Source organism: Psittacula echo, assembly GCF_963264785.1.
Source record: "Psittacula echo genome assembly, chromosome: 6".
In the NCBI taxonomy this organism is placed as follows: domain Eukaryota; kingdom Metazoa; phylum Chordata; class Aves; order Psittaciformes; family Psittacidae; genus Psittacula; species Psittacula echo.
Genome location: NC_137743.1, coordinates 8295265 through 8306284, shown reverse-complemented (window position 1 = coordinate 8306284; position 11020 = coordinate 8295265).

Here is an 11020-nt window from a genome sequence, read left to right as displayed (position 1 = left end):
ACATCCGGAGGCAGGAAAATGCTTATGAACGTGAATACATGGCAGGGAGGCCTAAACGTATCCAGCCTATCTATCTACATATCTATCCTCTTCATAGACAGGCTGACAGGTACTGGTCAGCCAGAGGGGGAAAACTGCTGCAGGCTTCCTGGCTGCCTTCCTGAACATGATTTGCAATGCTAGCCCAGACTCGACCGGCAGATTTGGAATATACTCAAACAGAAATCTTACAGTGGCTAGGGGCCAACATGGTTCTACTTTAAGCTTTGTGATAAAGAACTAATGGAGTGGTGTTCATGGTTTGAATAACTGTGTGAATGGACTGTCAAAACTATCTGCACAAGAGGTTTTTTTTAACATTCAAATGGTACTTTTATGGAAAACTTGGAAGACAGCTTTGCCTTTGAAAAAAAGCTACTAAAATAAAGCGCTTGGCTGCTGAACTGAGTTTACTGTACCTTAAAACCACTCAAGAAAGTTTTTATTTCTGTAATGATTACAGAAAAGTCAGGTTTCCCGAGGAAGTCTACAATTTTCGAGACAAGAAAGAACTGGGTTTTACATTGCAAACCACTTTACCAAGGCAGGGTCACTGCATTTCTGCATAAGATTCACAAGGCAAGAGTATCTATGCGCGTGCTCTGCAACTGCAGCTCTTAGAAATACATCTGACGTTGGGCTCACCACGCAATATATTCCTGTGCAGGGACCATTTATCCTAGCTGTCCAGATACGTAGAAGCTTGTATGAGGCACTGACAAGACCACCAGATGTATAGGAAACCTGGAGAAATGCCTAATATCCTCAAAATCTGTCTGTATATACTCCAGAGGTTAGTCCAAGAACATACATGCATATAACAGACCTGTGTTTAGGCAAAGCCTGCAAGTATCACTAGGTTGAACACATAAGATGGCCACAACATCTGCCTGAGCTACTAAAATACATTTTGGTTTTAATATTGTGATGGGTTGTTCTGCTTTGAACTGCACATCCTGATCCTGGATCAAAAGCTTCTCACGCTGCCCTGCCAGTGAGGCGGTTGGGGGGTATACAAGAAGTTGGGAGGGGACACAGCTGAGACACTGACCCCAACCGAGCCAAGGGACATCCTATTCCATATGGTGTCATGCTCAGTATGTAAACTGGGGGGAAAGCTGGCTGCAGGGCCTGCTTCTTGGGAACAGGATGGCATTGTTTGGTTGGTGGTGGATAAGCAATTGTCTTTCATTTGTGTGTCTTCTTTTTTCCTGGGTTTTACTGCTCTCTTATTTTTTTTCCTCTTTTTATTACAATTTCTTATTATTTTTATTTTAATTATTAAACTGTTCTTACCTCAACCCACAAGTTTTCTTACTTTCGCCCTTCTGACTTTCCCCCCCCTGGGGGTGGGAAGGATTGAGCAAGCAGCCATGAGGTGTTTAGCTGCCAACTGGGGTTAAACCACAACAATGACTCAACAGAAACTTTTCAGCTTAAACTTAATCACACAATTTATTAGGCAGGGGTAGGGGAGCTATTTTCAGCTGGATTTAAGATGATAATGAAAAGAGTTAGCTTTGGTTTATTGCTGTTCCTGGTGGTAGCCAAAAGGGACTGAGAAGTGTGGGAGTAACTGTTCTCCAATGGGGGTTTGGATTTAGAAAGTTACGTATGCTGTGCAACTGTCAACTGTTGCTTAAAAGGTTCCATGGCTTGTTAGACTGGACTCCGCAGAGACAATCATAGAATCACAGAATGGTTTGGGTTGGGAGGGAACTTAAAACTCATGTAGTTCCAACCCCCTGCCATGGGCAGGAACACCTTCCACTCGACCAGGTTGCTCAAAGCCCTGTCCAACCTGGTAAAGTCAAAGGTGAAGGAAGGGATCCTTCAGAATGATTTTTATGATATGTTATGAAGAGCAAAGAAGAGAAACCTGGTTATTTTTTGCTGTTTGCATCACCAGCAGATAACAAAGGATTTCCTTAACTCAAAGCAAAGGCTTCATGAGGATTTTGTAGGACTGCCACATTTAGAGACACTCATTTTCTATAAATGTTTCAGTCCATCTCTTCACTGAAAGATAATTTATCTGAATATGTCAAGACAGGACTCAAGAAAACAGACACAGTCTAGATTTAACGTGAGTTATGAATCTGCTATTTTATTTCTCTGACAGGAAAGGTAGGGAGAGGGACAGACTGAGTAGGAGTAGATTATACTGCTGTTTTTTAATCTGTTTTAAGAAAAACATTCAAACTTCAGGCTCCTGGATTGCAAGAGGTAAATTGCATCGTTGAACTGGTCCATCGATACCATTATACATGTTATAAGAAATAAGCTGCACAATTCCAGAGTACGCTTATTCAGAACTCAAGAAACAACACAGAGATAAACTGAGTATCTTGTTTTTCATTAGCGGCAAGAAAGATATCAGCAGAGCCACTACAAGCATAGGTATATCAATAATTCACACTGAATTACCTAGTAGATTTTTAACACCATTACGTCCTTTGTGGCCTCTAGTCTGAGTATCTATATTTGTGTAAAAAGCCATCTTTAGAACTAAGCATTATCAATACAGTACGCATACACCAAACTAATTGTATCCACTTAACTATGACAGGTGAGTTAGGAGCCTAATTGCCATAGACTATTTACACATTTAATGAGATAAAGCACTATAACTTTTCAAGTATTTCTTTTCAAGTAGTAGTAGTCAAGAAACAAAATGAGGAAGGAAAACAATGTGTCTGTAGTTGCTATAAAATGGATTTTATAAAGCCTGAAGAGCCCCAGTTATCTAGCAATAAGGCATCTATGTGTTAGTGTAATACCCAAGCTAAAAAGCCCCTATAATGCCAGTTAAGAAATTGTGGCATCCTCTAAATAGCTTCTAAAATTCTTTGATCTAGAGTCAGCATTAAAGGATGTTTTCTGCTATAAAGTCTCAGGAATATCTGGTCCACAAAACTGGTAAATCTTTTCTTTTTCAAAACTTACCAATATATACGAAGTATCCTTGACTGCCTCGTATTTAGCTCCATGCTACCTCAAAAAAGTAAAATTTTCTTGTTCAGAGGAAACTCTTGAATGATCTGAAAAATCAACAGTGAATCAGGTCTTGCAGTAATACTGAAATCACATCCTGTGTTACAGTCATACCCCCTTGTACCTTAGGAGAGTAAAAGACTGAAAAAAATCAATGTGTCAGCAAACAGTAGAAGATGCTAAAGTCATGATAGTTCTTGACCAGCCACATCTTAGCAGTCTGTGAAAGCAGCTGTTTCACAGGATAAACCTTACATCCCATTCCAGTTATGTTAAGCAGAGAGAAAAACATCCTCCCTAGCTCCAGCCAATCTGACTTGGAGAAAAATTACTTCCTGATCCAAGCCAGGTGATCAGTTTAACCCTGACTATTTAAACAAGTTCTATCCAATTAACAATTGACATCCTAACAAATTGCCCCGGTTTTACCTGCTGCCAATCTTATAATTTAAGAAAGGGCAGCCCCCTTCTCCTATGATATGCACCAAGAAGGAACATAAAAGTGTATGCAGAAGACTAGAAGAACTGGCGTGTGGACCAGTTAAAAACATTTCTGTTTAGGGATTGTGTAAGAAAAGTACACAAACAAGTTTCCCATTAAATTTGTCTGGCAATGTCAGTGAGTATCCAAAGCTTTAAATCACAGACTTTATATTCTGACCCAAGATTGCTTCACCATGTCACACATATCCTTTCATTAATTTATAAATTTCCATCTGGAAGTAGTTCAGGACCCCGCCTCCATGACCTTGTCTGGAAAGCAGTTCCAGAGCTTTGCAAAAATTGCCAAGAACCTTCTTTTAAATTTCTTATTTATTCATAGTTGTTTGTAAGTATCGAACTTGAAATAGTGTTATCCTTTAGCAAACAAGTTGTCTTCTCTCATGTCTACCCCCACACATACTTATAAAGATATAACCATATGCCCTTTCAAGCTTTGTTTTGCCAGAGAAGCTATTTTCATCTCAGCTGAGAAAATAGGTACTCTTTTCCCCTAACCATCCCACTCTGCACCTGCTGCAAATCAATGTGGGTCATGAGAACTGTAAACAACATTCTGAGAGTTGTCTTACCAATGCCTTCTAAAGCAATATTAACACTTCAGCTAATATTCCCTGAAACCACTTCATAGCCATGACATTATGATGGCTCATGGTCACCGTACAGCCGACTAATGCACTAAACCTCTTCCCCTTACTATCGCCAGCCATTATCAAGACACAGCTTATACTAAAAGAACATGATATTAATCCCAAAGCACCCAGCTCCACTTTCCATACTATTAGGTTTCCATTTTTTCAGTCCATAAGGTCATTTATTTCTTTTCTGATATGCTAGTCATATTCCAGTTTTGTGCCATCTCTTAATGCCATAGGCAGTTTCCCGCTTTAACCAAGTTCAACAATACTGCTGAAATCAGTGTCAAGACAAGTCCTAGAGAAATTTTATTAGCAAAGTCATTTCATTTTGATATTTCTATTTCTAACAGAACCCTCTTTTAATATAACCCTTTACTCAGTTCCTTTTCAACCTTACAAATCTTTCATTAAATCCCACCTTCTCCACCTTAAATAATTTCCCACAGGGAACGCTATAATGCCTTATTTTGATAAAGGTAGATTAAGTCTTCTGCATTACTCTTCTCTGGGACAATTATCTTATCAAAGAAAGATATTAAGTTAGTCTGATATGATCTACCCTTGATAAAATCATGTTGGGTTTTTTCCCCACTTTCCATTTACCTCCAGGTCCTTGATAAGTTTTACCTTCAAAATCTACTCTAAGACCTTGCTTATTGTTGAGGTCAAACTACTGTGCCTGTATTTGATTTGACCACCTTTTTTCCCTTTTATGAATAAAAGGAATATCTTCACTATTCTTTAGTTGTATTGAACTAGCCCTGAATTGAACTGATACACACAATATCCTTGCAAATTAGCATTTGCGTTTGTGTTTTTGTTCAGTGCCCTGAAATGGGTATTGTTTAACCTCTCCATTTCATCACAGTAAGTAAGTAACACTCAGTGTTTTTAACATCCTGGAAGACGGAATAGAGGGTACTTACAAAATGTGCGCAACTCAGTGTGTAGTTGTAAGGAGAGGACAGAGTTTGGAGAAAGGGAAGTGAGTTTTGGAAGAATCAGAATTCAGACTGCTGTGACAAATGGGAAAGATTGTGTGGAATATTCACTAAGTGCAAGAGCAGCATGGTGCATTTTAATGACAATAAATCTAATGCACACATGCAGGATAAGGAATGTCTGGCCAAGAAGTTGTCCAGCAGAAAAGACTCTAAGAACACAAAAGATGGAGAATATCAGGAAAAAAAACAAAGGAAAAGAGGTTAAGAAAATACGACTGATGCAGAAAGGGTGGAGGAATTGGGTGTGTTAGATTATAAACATAGGACAGAGAGAGCTCAGCAGAGCACCAGTCTGCCAGGACTTCCTGACAAGTTCTGCCTATGATGCAGCTCCCTATCCCAATGAGTCAGGCAGCCACTGGTACACTTTTCCTGTCCTAAATGTAGAGTTAAACCAGACAATCCCTTGCTATGCTTTTCAGCCCTCCATGCCTATGATGCTCATGTCATCTACTCAGCATTTCCTACTGCATTATTCCTATTAATTAAGATTACAGATATAAATACGTGTGCGCATCAGGCTCTTCATTAAGTCCTTTGATTAAAGAACTTTTTTGTCCTTTTTTCTTTTTACAGTGCTGGAAGATCTAACAGATATAACAACAATTATTTCTAAATTATGAATAAGATATCCTTATTTCTTTTTGCAATGGAAGAGGGTTAAAATGCCATCAACAGCAGCATAGTTATGATATGATTTCTTCTCAAATAGAAACAGGAGCACGCCAAAAATTATGTGAACACACATACAAATAATGTGTGTTATTCCCTTTTATAACTCTGCAGCCTCAACTATGGGTATTAATTTTGTATTCAAGGAACTGACTTACCAAGGGTATTTTAAATATTCTGATTTCATTCTCAAAATAGGAGAAATGTAATTATTTTAGAGGAAGCAGAATTTCTGCTATTTATTCTAATCCACTTTCTTTCTGTAATCTTCTTTGTAAAAAGACAGGCTGTAAAAAGAGGAACCCACAAGAATTATTTACATGCTTTTCACACAATCTGTGGATAGGCATGTTTAATGCTTCTGAAAAGAAGTCACTGTAATACAGTGCAAATTATTAATTTATGAATGTGGCACAATTGATAATACATGCTTACCGCAGCTGTGATTTTCTACTCTACTTGAATTTAATGCTTTTATTATCTTGCCTATGCACCGAGTCTTGGCATATGTATGCAGATGTGTGCCATGAAGCCTTTGAAAATTTCAGGATTAGAGATAGCTAATCTCCCAGAAGCATCAGTGGGAAGGAATATAGAAGAGATAGAAGCAGAACTATAGGTTCTCTCTCTTTTTTTTTTTTACATCATCTTTTGAAAAGATGAAATTACAGCATAACATCTCTATCAATAGGCATTTATGTTTATATAGTGTTATTTATCATTGTTAAGTCTGCATTTTTACTCTCCTCTGCCCACAAAGGGCTGTGCAGAAAACACAGAGCACAGTTTTATAGAGATCCATTTATTAGACTGGATTTTACGAAGCAGCTTTTAAAACCTGACGATAGAACATACCTTTTGCACAATATTCTGGAGGAAGTGAGCTATTCTGAAAACTGTTCAGATTATTTTGGAGGAGCAGGCACAACAGCTTTTATTCTGAATAAATAATGAGACTTGGGAACTTTCTTACAAAACAGTTTGTCACTAAGAAATACCATCTGGCTCAAATTTGGTGAGAGGTTTTATGAGACTTTGCAGTTTCAGTAGTTGTGTTAAAAGCAGGTTTTCAGATTCAAGATATATGTTTTAGCTAAACTGAGATAGCCCTTTCTTAAAAAGGCAATACTTCCTTGGTTTGGGAACTTACATGGAATGTGGAATAATTTCTACTGCTGCCTAATTCAGGCCATGGGCATGTGTCCAAGTCCTTCAAATATCTAAAGAAATCGTAGAATCATAGAATAGTTAGGGTTGGAAAGGACCTGAAGATCATCCAGTTCCAACCCCCCTGCCATGGACAGGGACACCCCACACTAAACCATGCCACCCAAGGCCTCATCCAACCTGGCCTTGAACACCACCAGGGATGGAGAATTCACAACCTCCCTGGGCAACCCATTCCAGTGCCTCACCACCCTCTCAGTAAAGAATTTCTTCCTTATATCCAATCTAAACCTCCCCTGTTTAAGTTTGAACCCGTTACCCCATATTTTGAAGCAGGAACATTGATGGAACCATAAAATTAATCTTATGAAAACTATTATCAGAGATACTTAAAATGATAACTCTTGATTTCACATGACAGTTATTTTCAGCATGCAGAGAAACTCACTGGGCTTTAATACCTGCAGCTAAAGTTTAACAGTTATAAAACATTGCACTAAATAAAGCTCCTGTTGTGAATAAAGACAATAAAGCAGTTTAATTTTAGTCATCTACACATTCTTTTTCCTGCAATTGCAGCATGAGGTGGAAATAGAGCTTAAAGAACAGACATAAATATTTAAATATATCCTGAAATATTTTTCTTTTACTTTTATGAACTGTAAAGTTACTGCTTTCTATGTTTCAGTGTCTATTAAGATTTCTCTATGATTAAGATGAATTTTATGTCAAAAAGAGATAAGCTAGCATACTGACATTATATGGTTATAAGAAACATACCATAGTTCATTGATTAAACTGAAATATTTTCAACAGATTGTTTAATAAATTTCAATCAAAGATTATATCTCTTGCATGAAAGTCCTAGTTCTCAAAATATTTCCTGAACAGCCCTTTATTCAGGAGATTTAATGGCAACCATCTTCTTACAAGACATCACAACATAATGGATAATTCATTTGCATTTCTGCTAATACAAAATTAAAAACCCCAACACTTTATAAGTGGAAGAGACAAACAAAATCTAAAAAGTATTTTTTCACTGTTTCTGTTGTAGCTTTCAGTGGGTGCCAACTTAGTGATAACAGTATTGATGTAAAGCAAACTGCAGTGTTCTGGCCAAATAAAGAAAATTTACTATGAAAATGCAAAGCCAAGACAGCGTTTTGTACTGCGATATGCACTCCAGAGCTGAAAAATTCTTTCTCCATTAGACGAGTTACTACCGTTATGCCAAGATAAATAAGAGGTCTGATAAATGTTTCAAAATGAGAAGCTCAGTTGTTGCTTATCCAAACACTACAGAACAGCAGAGTAAAAAGTTTTAGGATAAACTCTTAGATCCAGTAAAAGACACAACTGAAATATATTTAAGACTCTAAAACACTACAGTGGAACAATGTGGATACCTATATAACAGCACAGTTACCAATCAGCAAAGAAAGCAGGTGTTGTGTTATTTTAACCAAAGACAATAGAAGACTAAGATTTAAAACCATAAAAGAGTAATCTTTGCTTTGTAACCCAAAGGGATCCAATGAAGCCTTTCCAGATGGAAATAAACAAAATCTTGGATGTAAGACTCAAACGCAGATATCACAATGGAAATAGCAGGCTCTATCCTTATAAAGAACATCTGTTGTGAAGTTGTTTACATTCCTACCAAAGTGGAAAAGAGTATAGCTAATTTTTCCTTGCAGCCAGAAGCCAGACATGTTAGGGGGAGTACAAAGTTACTTCTTAGTGTTTTTTAATACATTATGAACACACATAGCTTTTCATTAACTCAGATTTGTCACTTGAAAGAAAGAAATAGGGATTTTGGGCGCACAGAATCATTTGCTTGCAATTTGCCAGAGATTTATTTCCACATTTTCCATTCTTTTATATTTTACTACATGCATTTTGGAAGTTTACTTCATCCCTGTTACAAGGAGGAAACAAGGTGTCCATTCATGAGTCCCTTGCTGAGCAGTCTACAAGAAATGAAGAACTTCCAGCCTGTGGGTTAGCAATTTGCTCTCACTCTTTCAGAGATAATAACTAGACTGTGTTTAACCTGAGTTTCTCAGGAAATTACAAATAGATCATAAATTATAGGTTATTACTGCATTAATATTCCTCCTCTCTGCTGTCCAGCTCTAGGTTTTCAGAAGTAGTTGAGGTTTTTTTCATTCCTTTTTTCTTTTCTTTTTAATACTGGGAAATAAGTATATTTAAGCAGAGACCACAAAGTGTTTGTTCTGCTGTTCCTGTCCTCCCCCATACCCTCCCAGATCAGGCAGGACACGGGCAATGGAAGACAGAACAACTCCATCTTCCCCTGTGGTGCAATGGGTGGCTAGCGGGAGGGGTAGAACAACCACATGAAATGTTCTTGATTTGCATTAAAACAACTTTATGATATGTTACCACCCTGCTTGCTGTATTTTAACAATGAAGTTTTAAATAGTAGAGCTAAAACTTTGATTTTAAAAGCTACATTACAAAATTAATTTTGCATACATCTACCATTTTTTATGCCTACTTGTGCCAAATTATTACTGGGCTTCTCACTATTTGTAGTCTCCATAAGCATTCCTGCTCAACACTGCATTCCAGGTCATTAGTGCTCACTCTTGTATGCATATATATACATACACACAAACACACGTACACACGCACACGCACACACATATAGATACTATTTCCCAGTAAAGTGTAGCTCAGACTTCAGCACTAAACACAAAATGATAGCTGTGAATTTATACCACAGAATAATTTGACTTTATTCCTTCATGTAAGGTGGAAAAAAGTTAGTGCAAAAATAGATGGCAAATACAAAGACCACCAAGAGCAAAGAAAAGACCAAAGAGATGTCGTTTGGGAAGAAGGATTGCTATGAATGCAACACTTCAAAAAGAGGCAGTTTAATTTGTATATGGAAAAAATAATACTCACAGTGCTTAAGCACAAAAATGGAAATCTATGTGTAGCTATAATCCTATAATTTCTAGTTTCTACTATATATTTTTCCACTGAAGACCATACTGCATCATATAATTTTTATCCCACCACTTCTTTACCTTTGCCTTTCTCATTGTTGACTTTCAGAAATACAATTTTTGAAATGATCTGACTGTATATGATTTTGAGATAAGTTACACTAATAAATATTTTATAGTGACTTGAAATTGCAAGCAAAATCTTGCTTTTCTTCTTCCTACACAAACTAGAGAATAAACTTGTAGAAGAAACTTTACTACCAGCACAGCAGCCTGATTACAAAGGGCAATTACTAATTTTGAAGTACACTAGAGAGACATGACCTGATTACAGCACAGTGATTAAGATACAGATATAGATTAAGATTAGGATGCACTGATATGACCAACAGAATAAAATTAAAGTCACCTTTTTAACAGCTAGTGATTTACAAAAGGTCTTTTACTTCAAATGTTGGAGTTGAGCAAAGGTAATACACATGGTTTTTTATTCTGAAACTTTTAGGTTCATATGATCTTGTCCGTTTCCACAGGAGCCAGGTAAATACACACCTTTGAAGCAATGATCCTGATTTTGAAGGCACTTGTGTATGTTTCACTTCATACAATCCTGTATTATTATAGTGAGTTAATTTCCCCTGTAAAATGCAAGAATGTGTCAAATAGCTGCAGGAGTCAAAAGCTATGAAGCTTGATGTCAAATACTTGTTCCACTTTGAATTTTTTCAGTCTCTGAAGGAATCTTTTACAGAACTAACTGTTAATTGCACTGAATGGTCATTCTCAGACAGTGAGAAGTATAGCTGGAGCCAGCCTCTTCTTTCTAGGGAGAACAGTCCCTTTGACATAATTAGAGGCATCCTGCACAAAACACAGTCGTTTCTTTAATAAGTGACACTGAACACCATTCCAGCCTACAGCAGCTTTCTTGGTTTGAAACACAAAAGTAGTCAAGTCTCAAAAACTTCAAAAGACAGCTTTTCATTTTATTTTCTGCTTGATCCACTGATAGAGCAGTTCA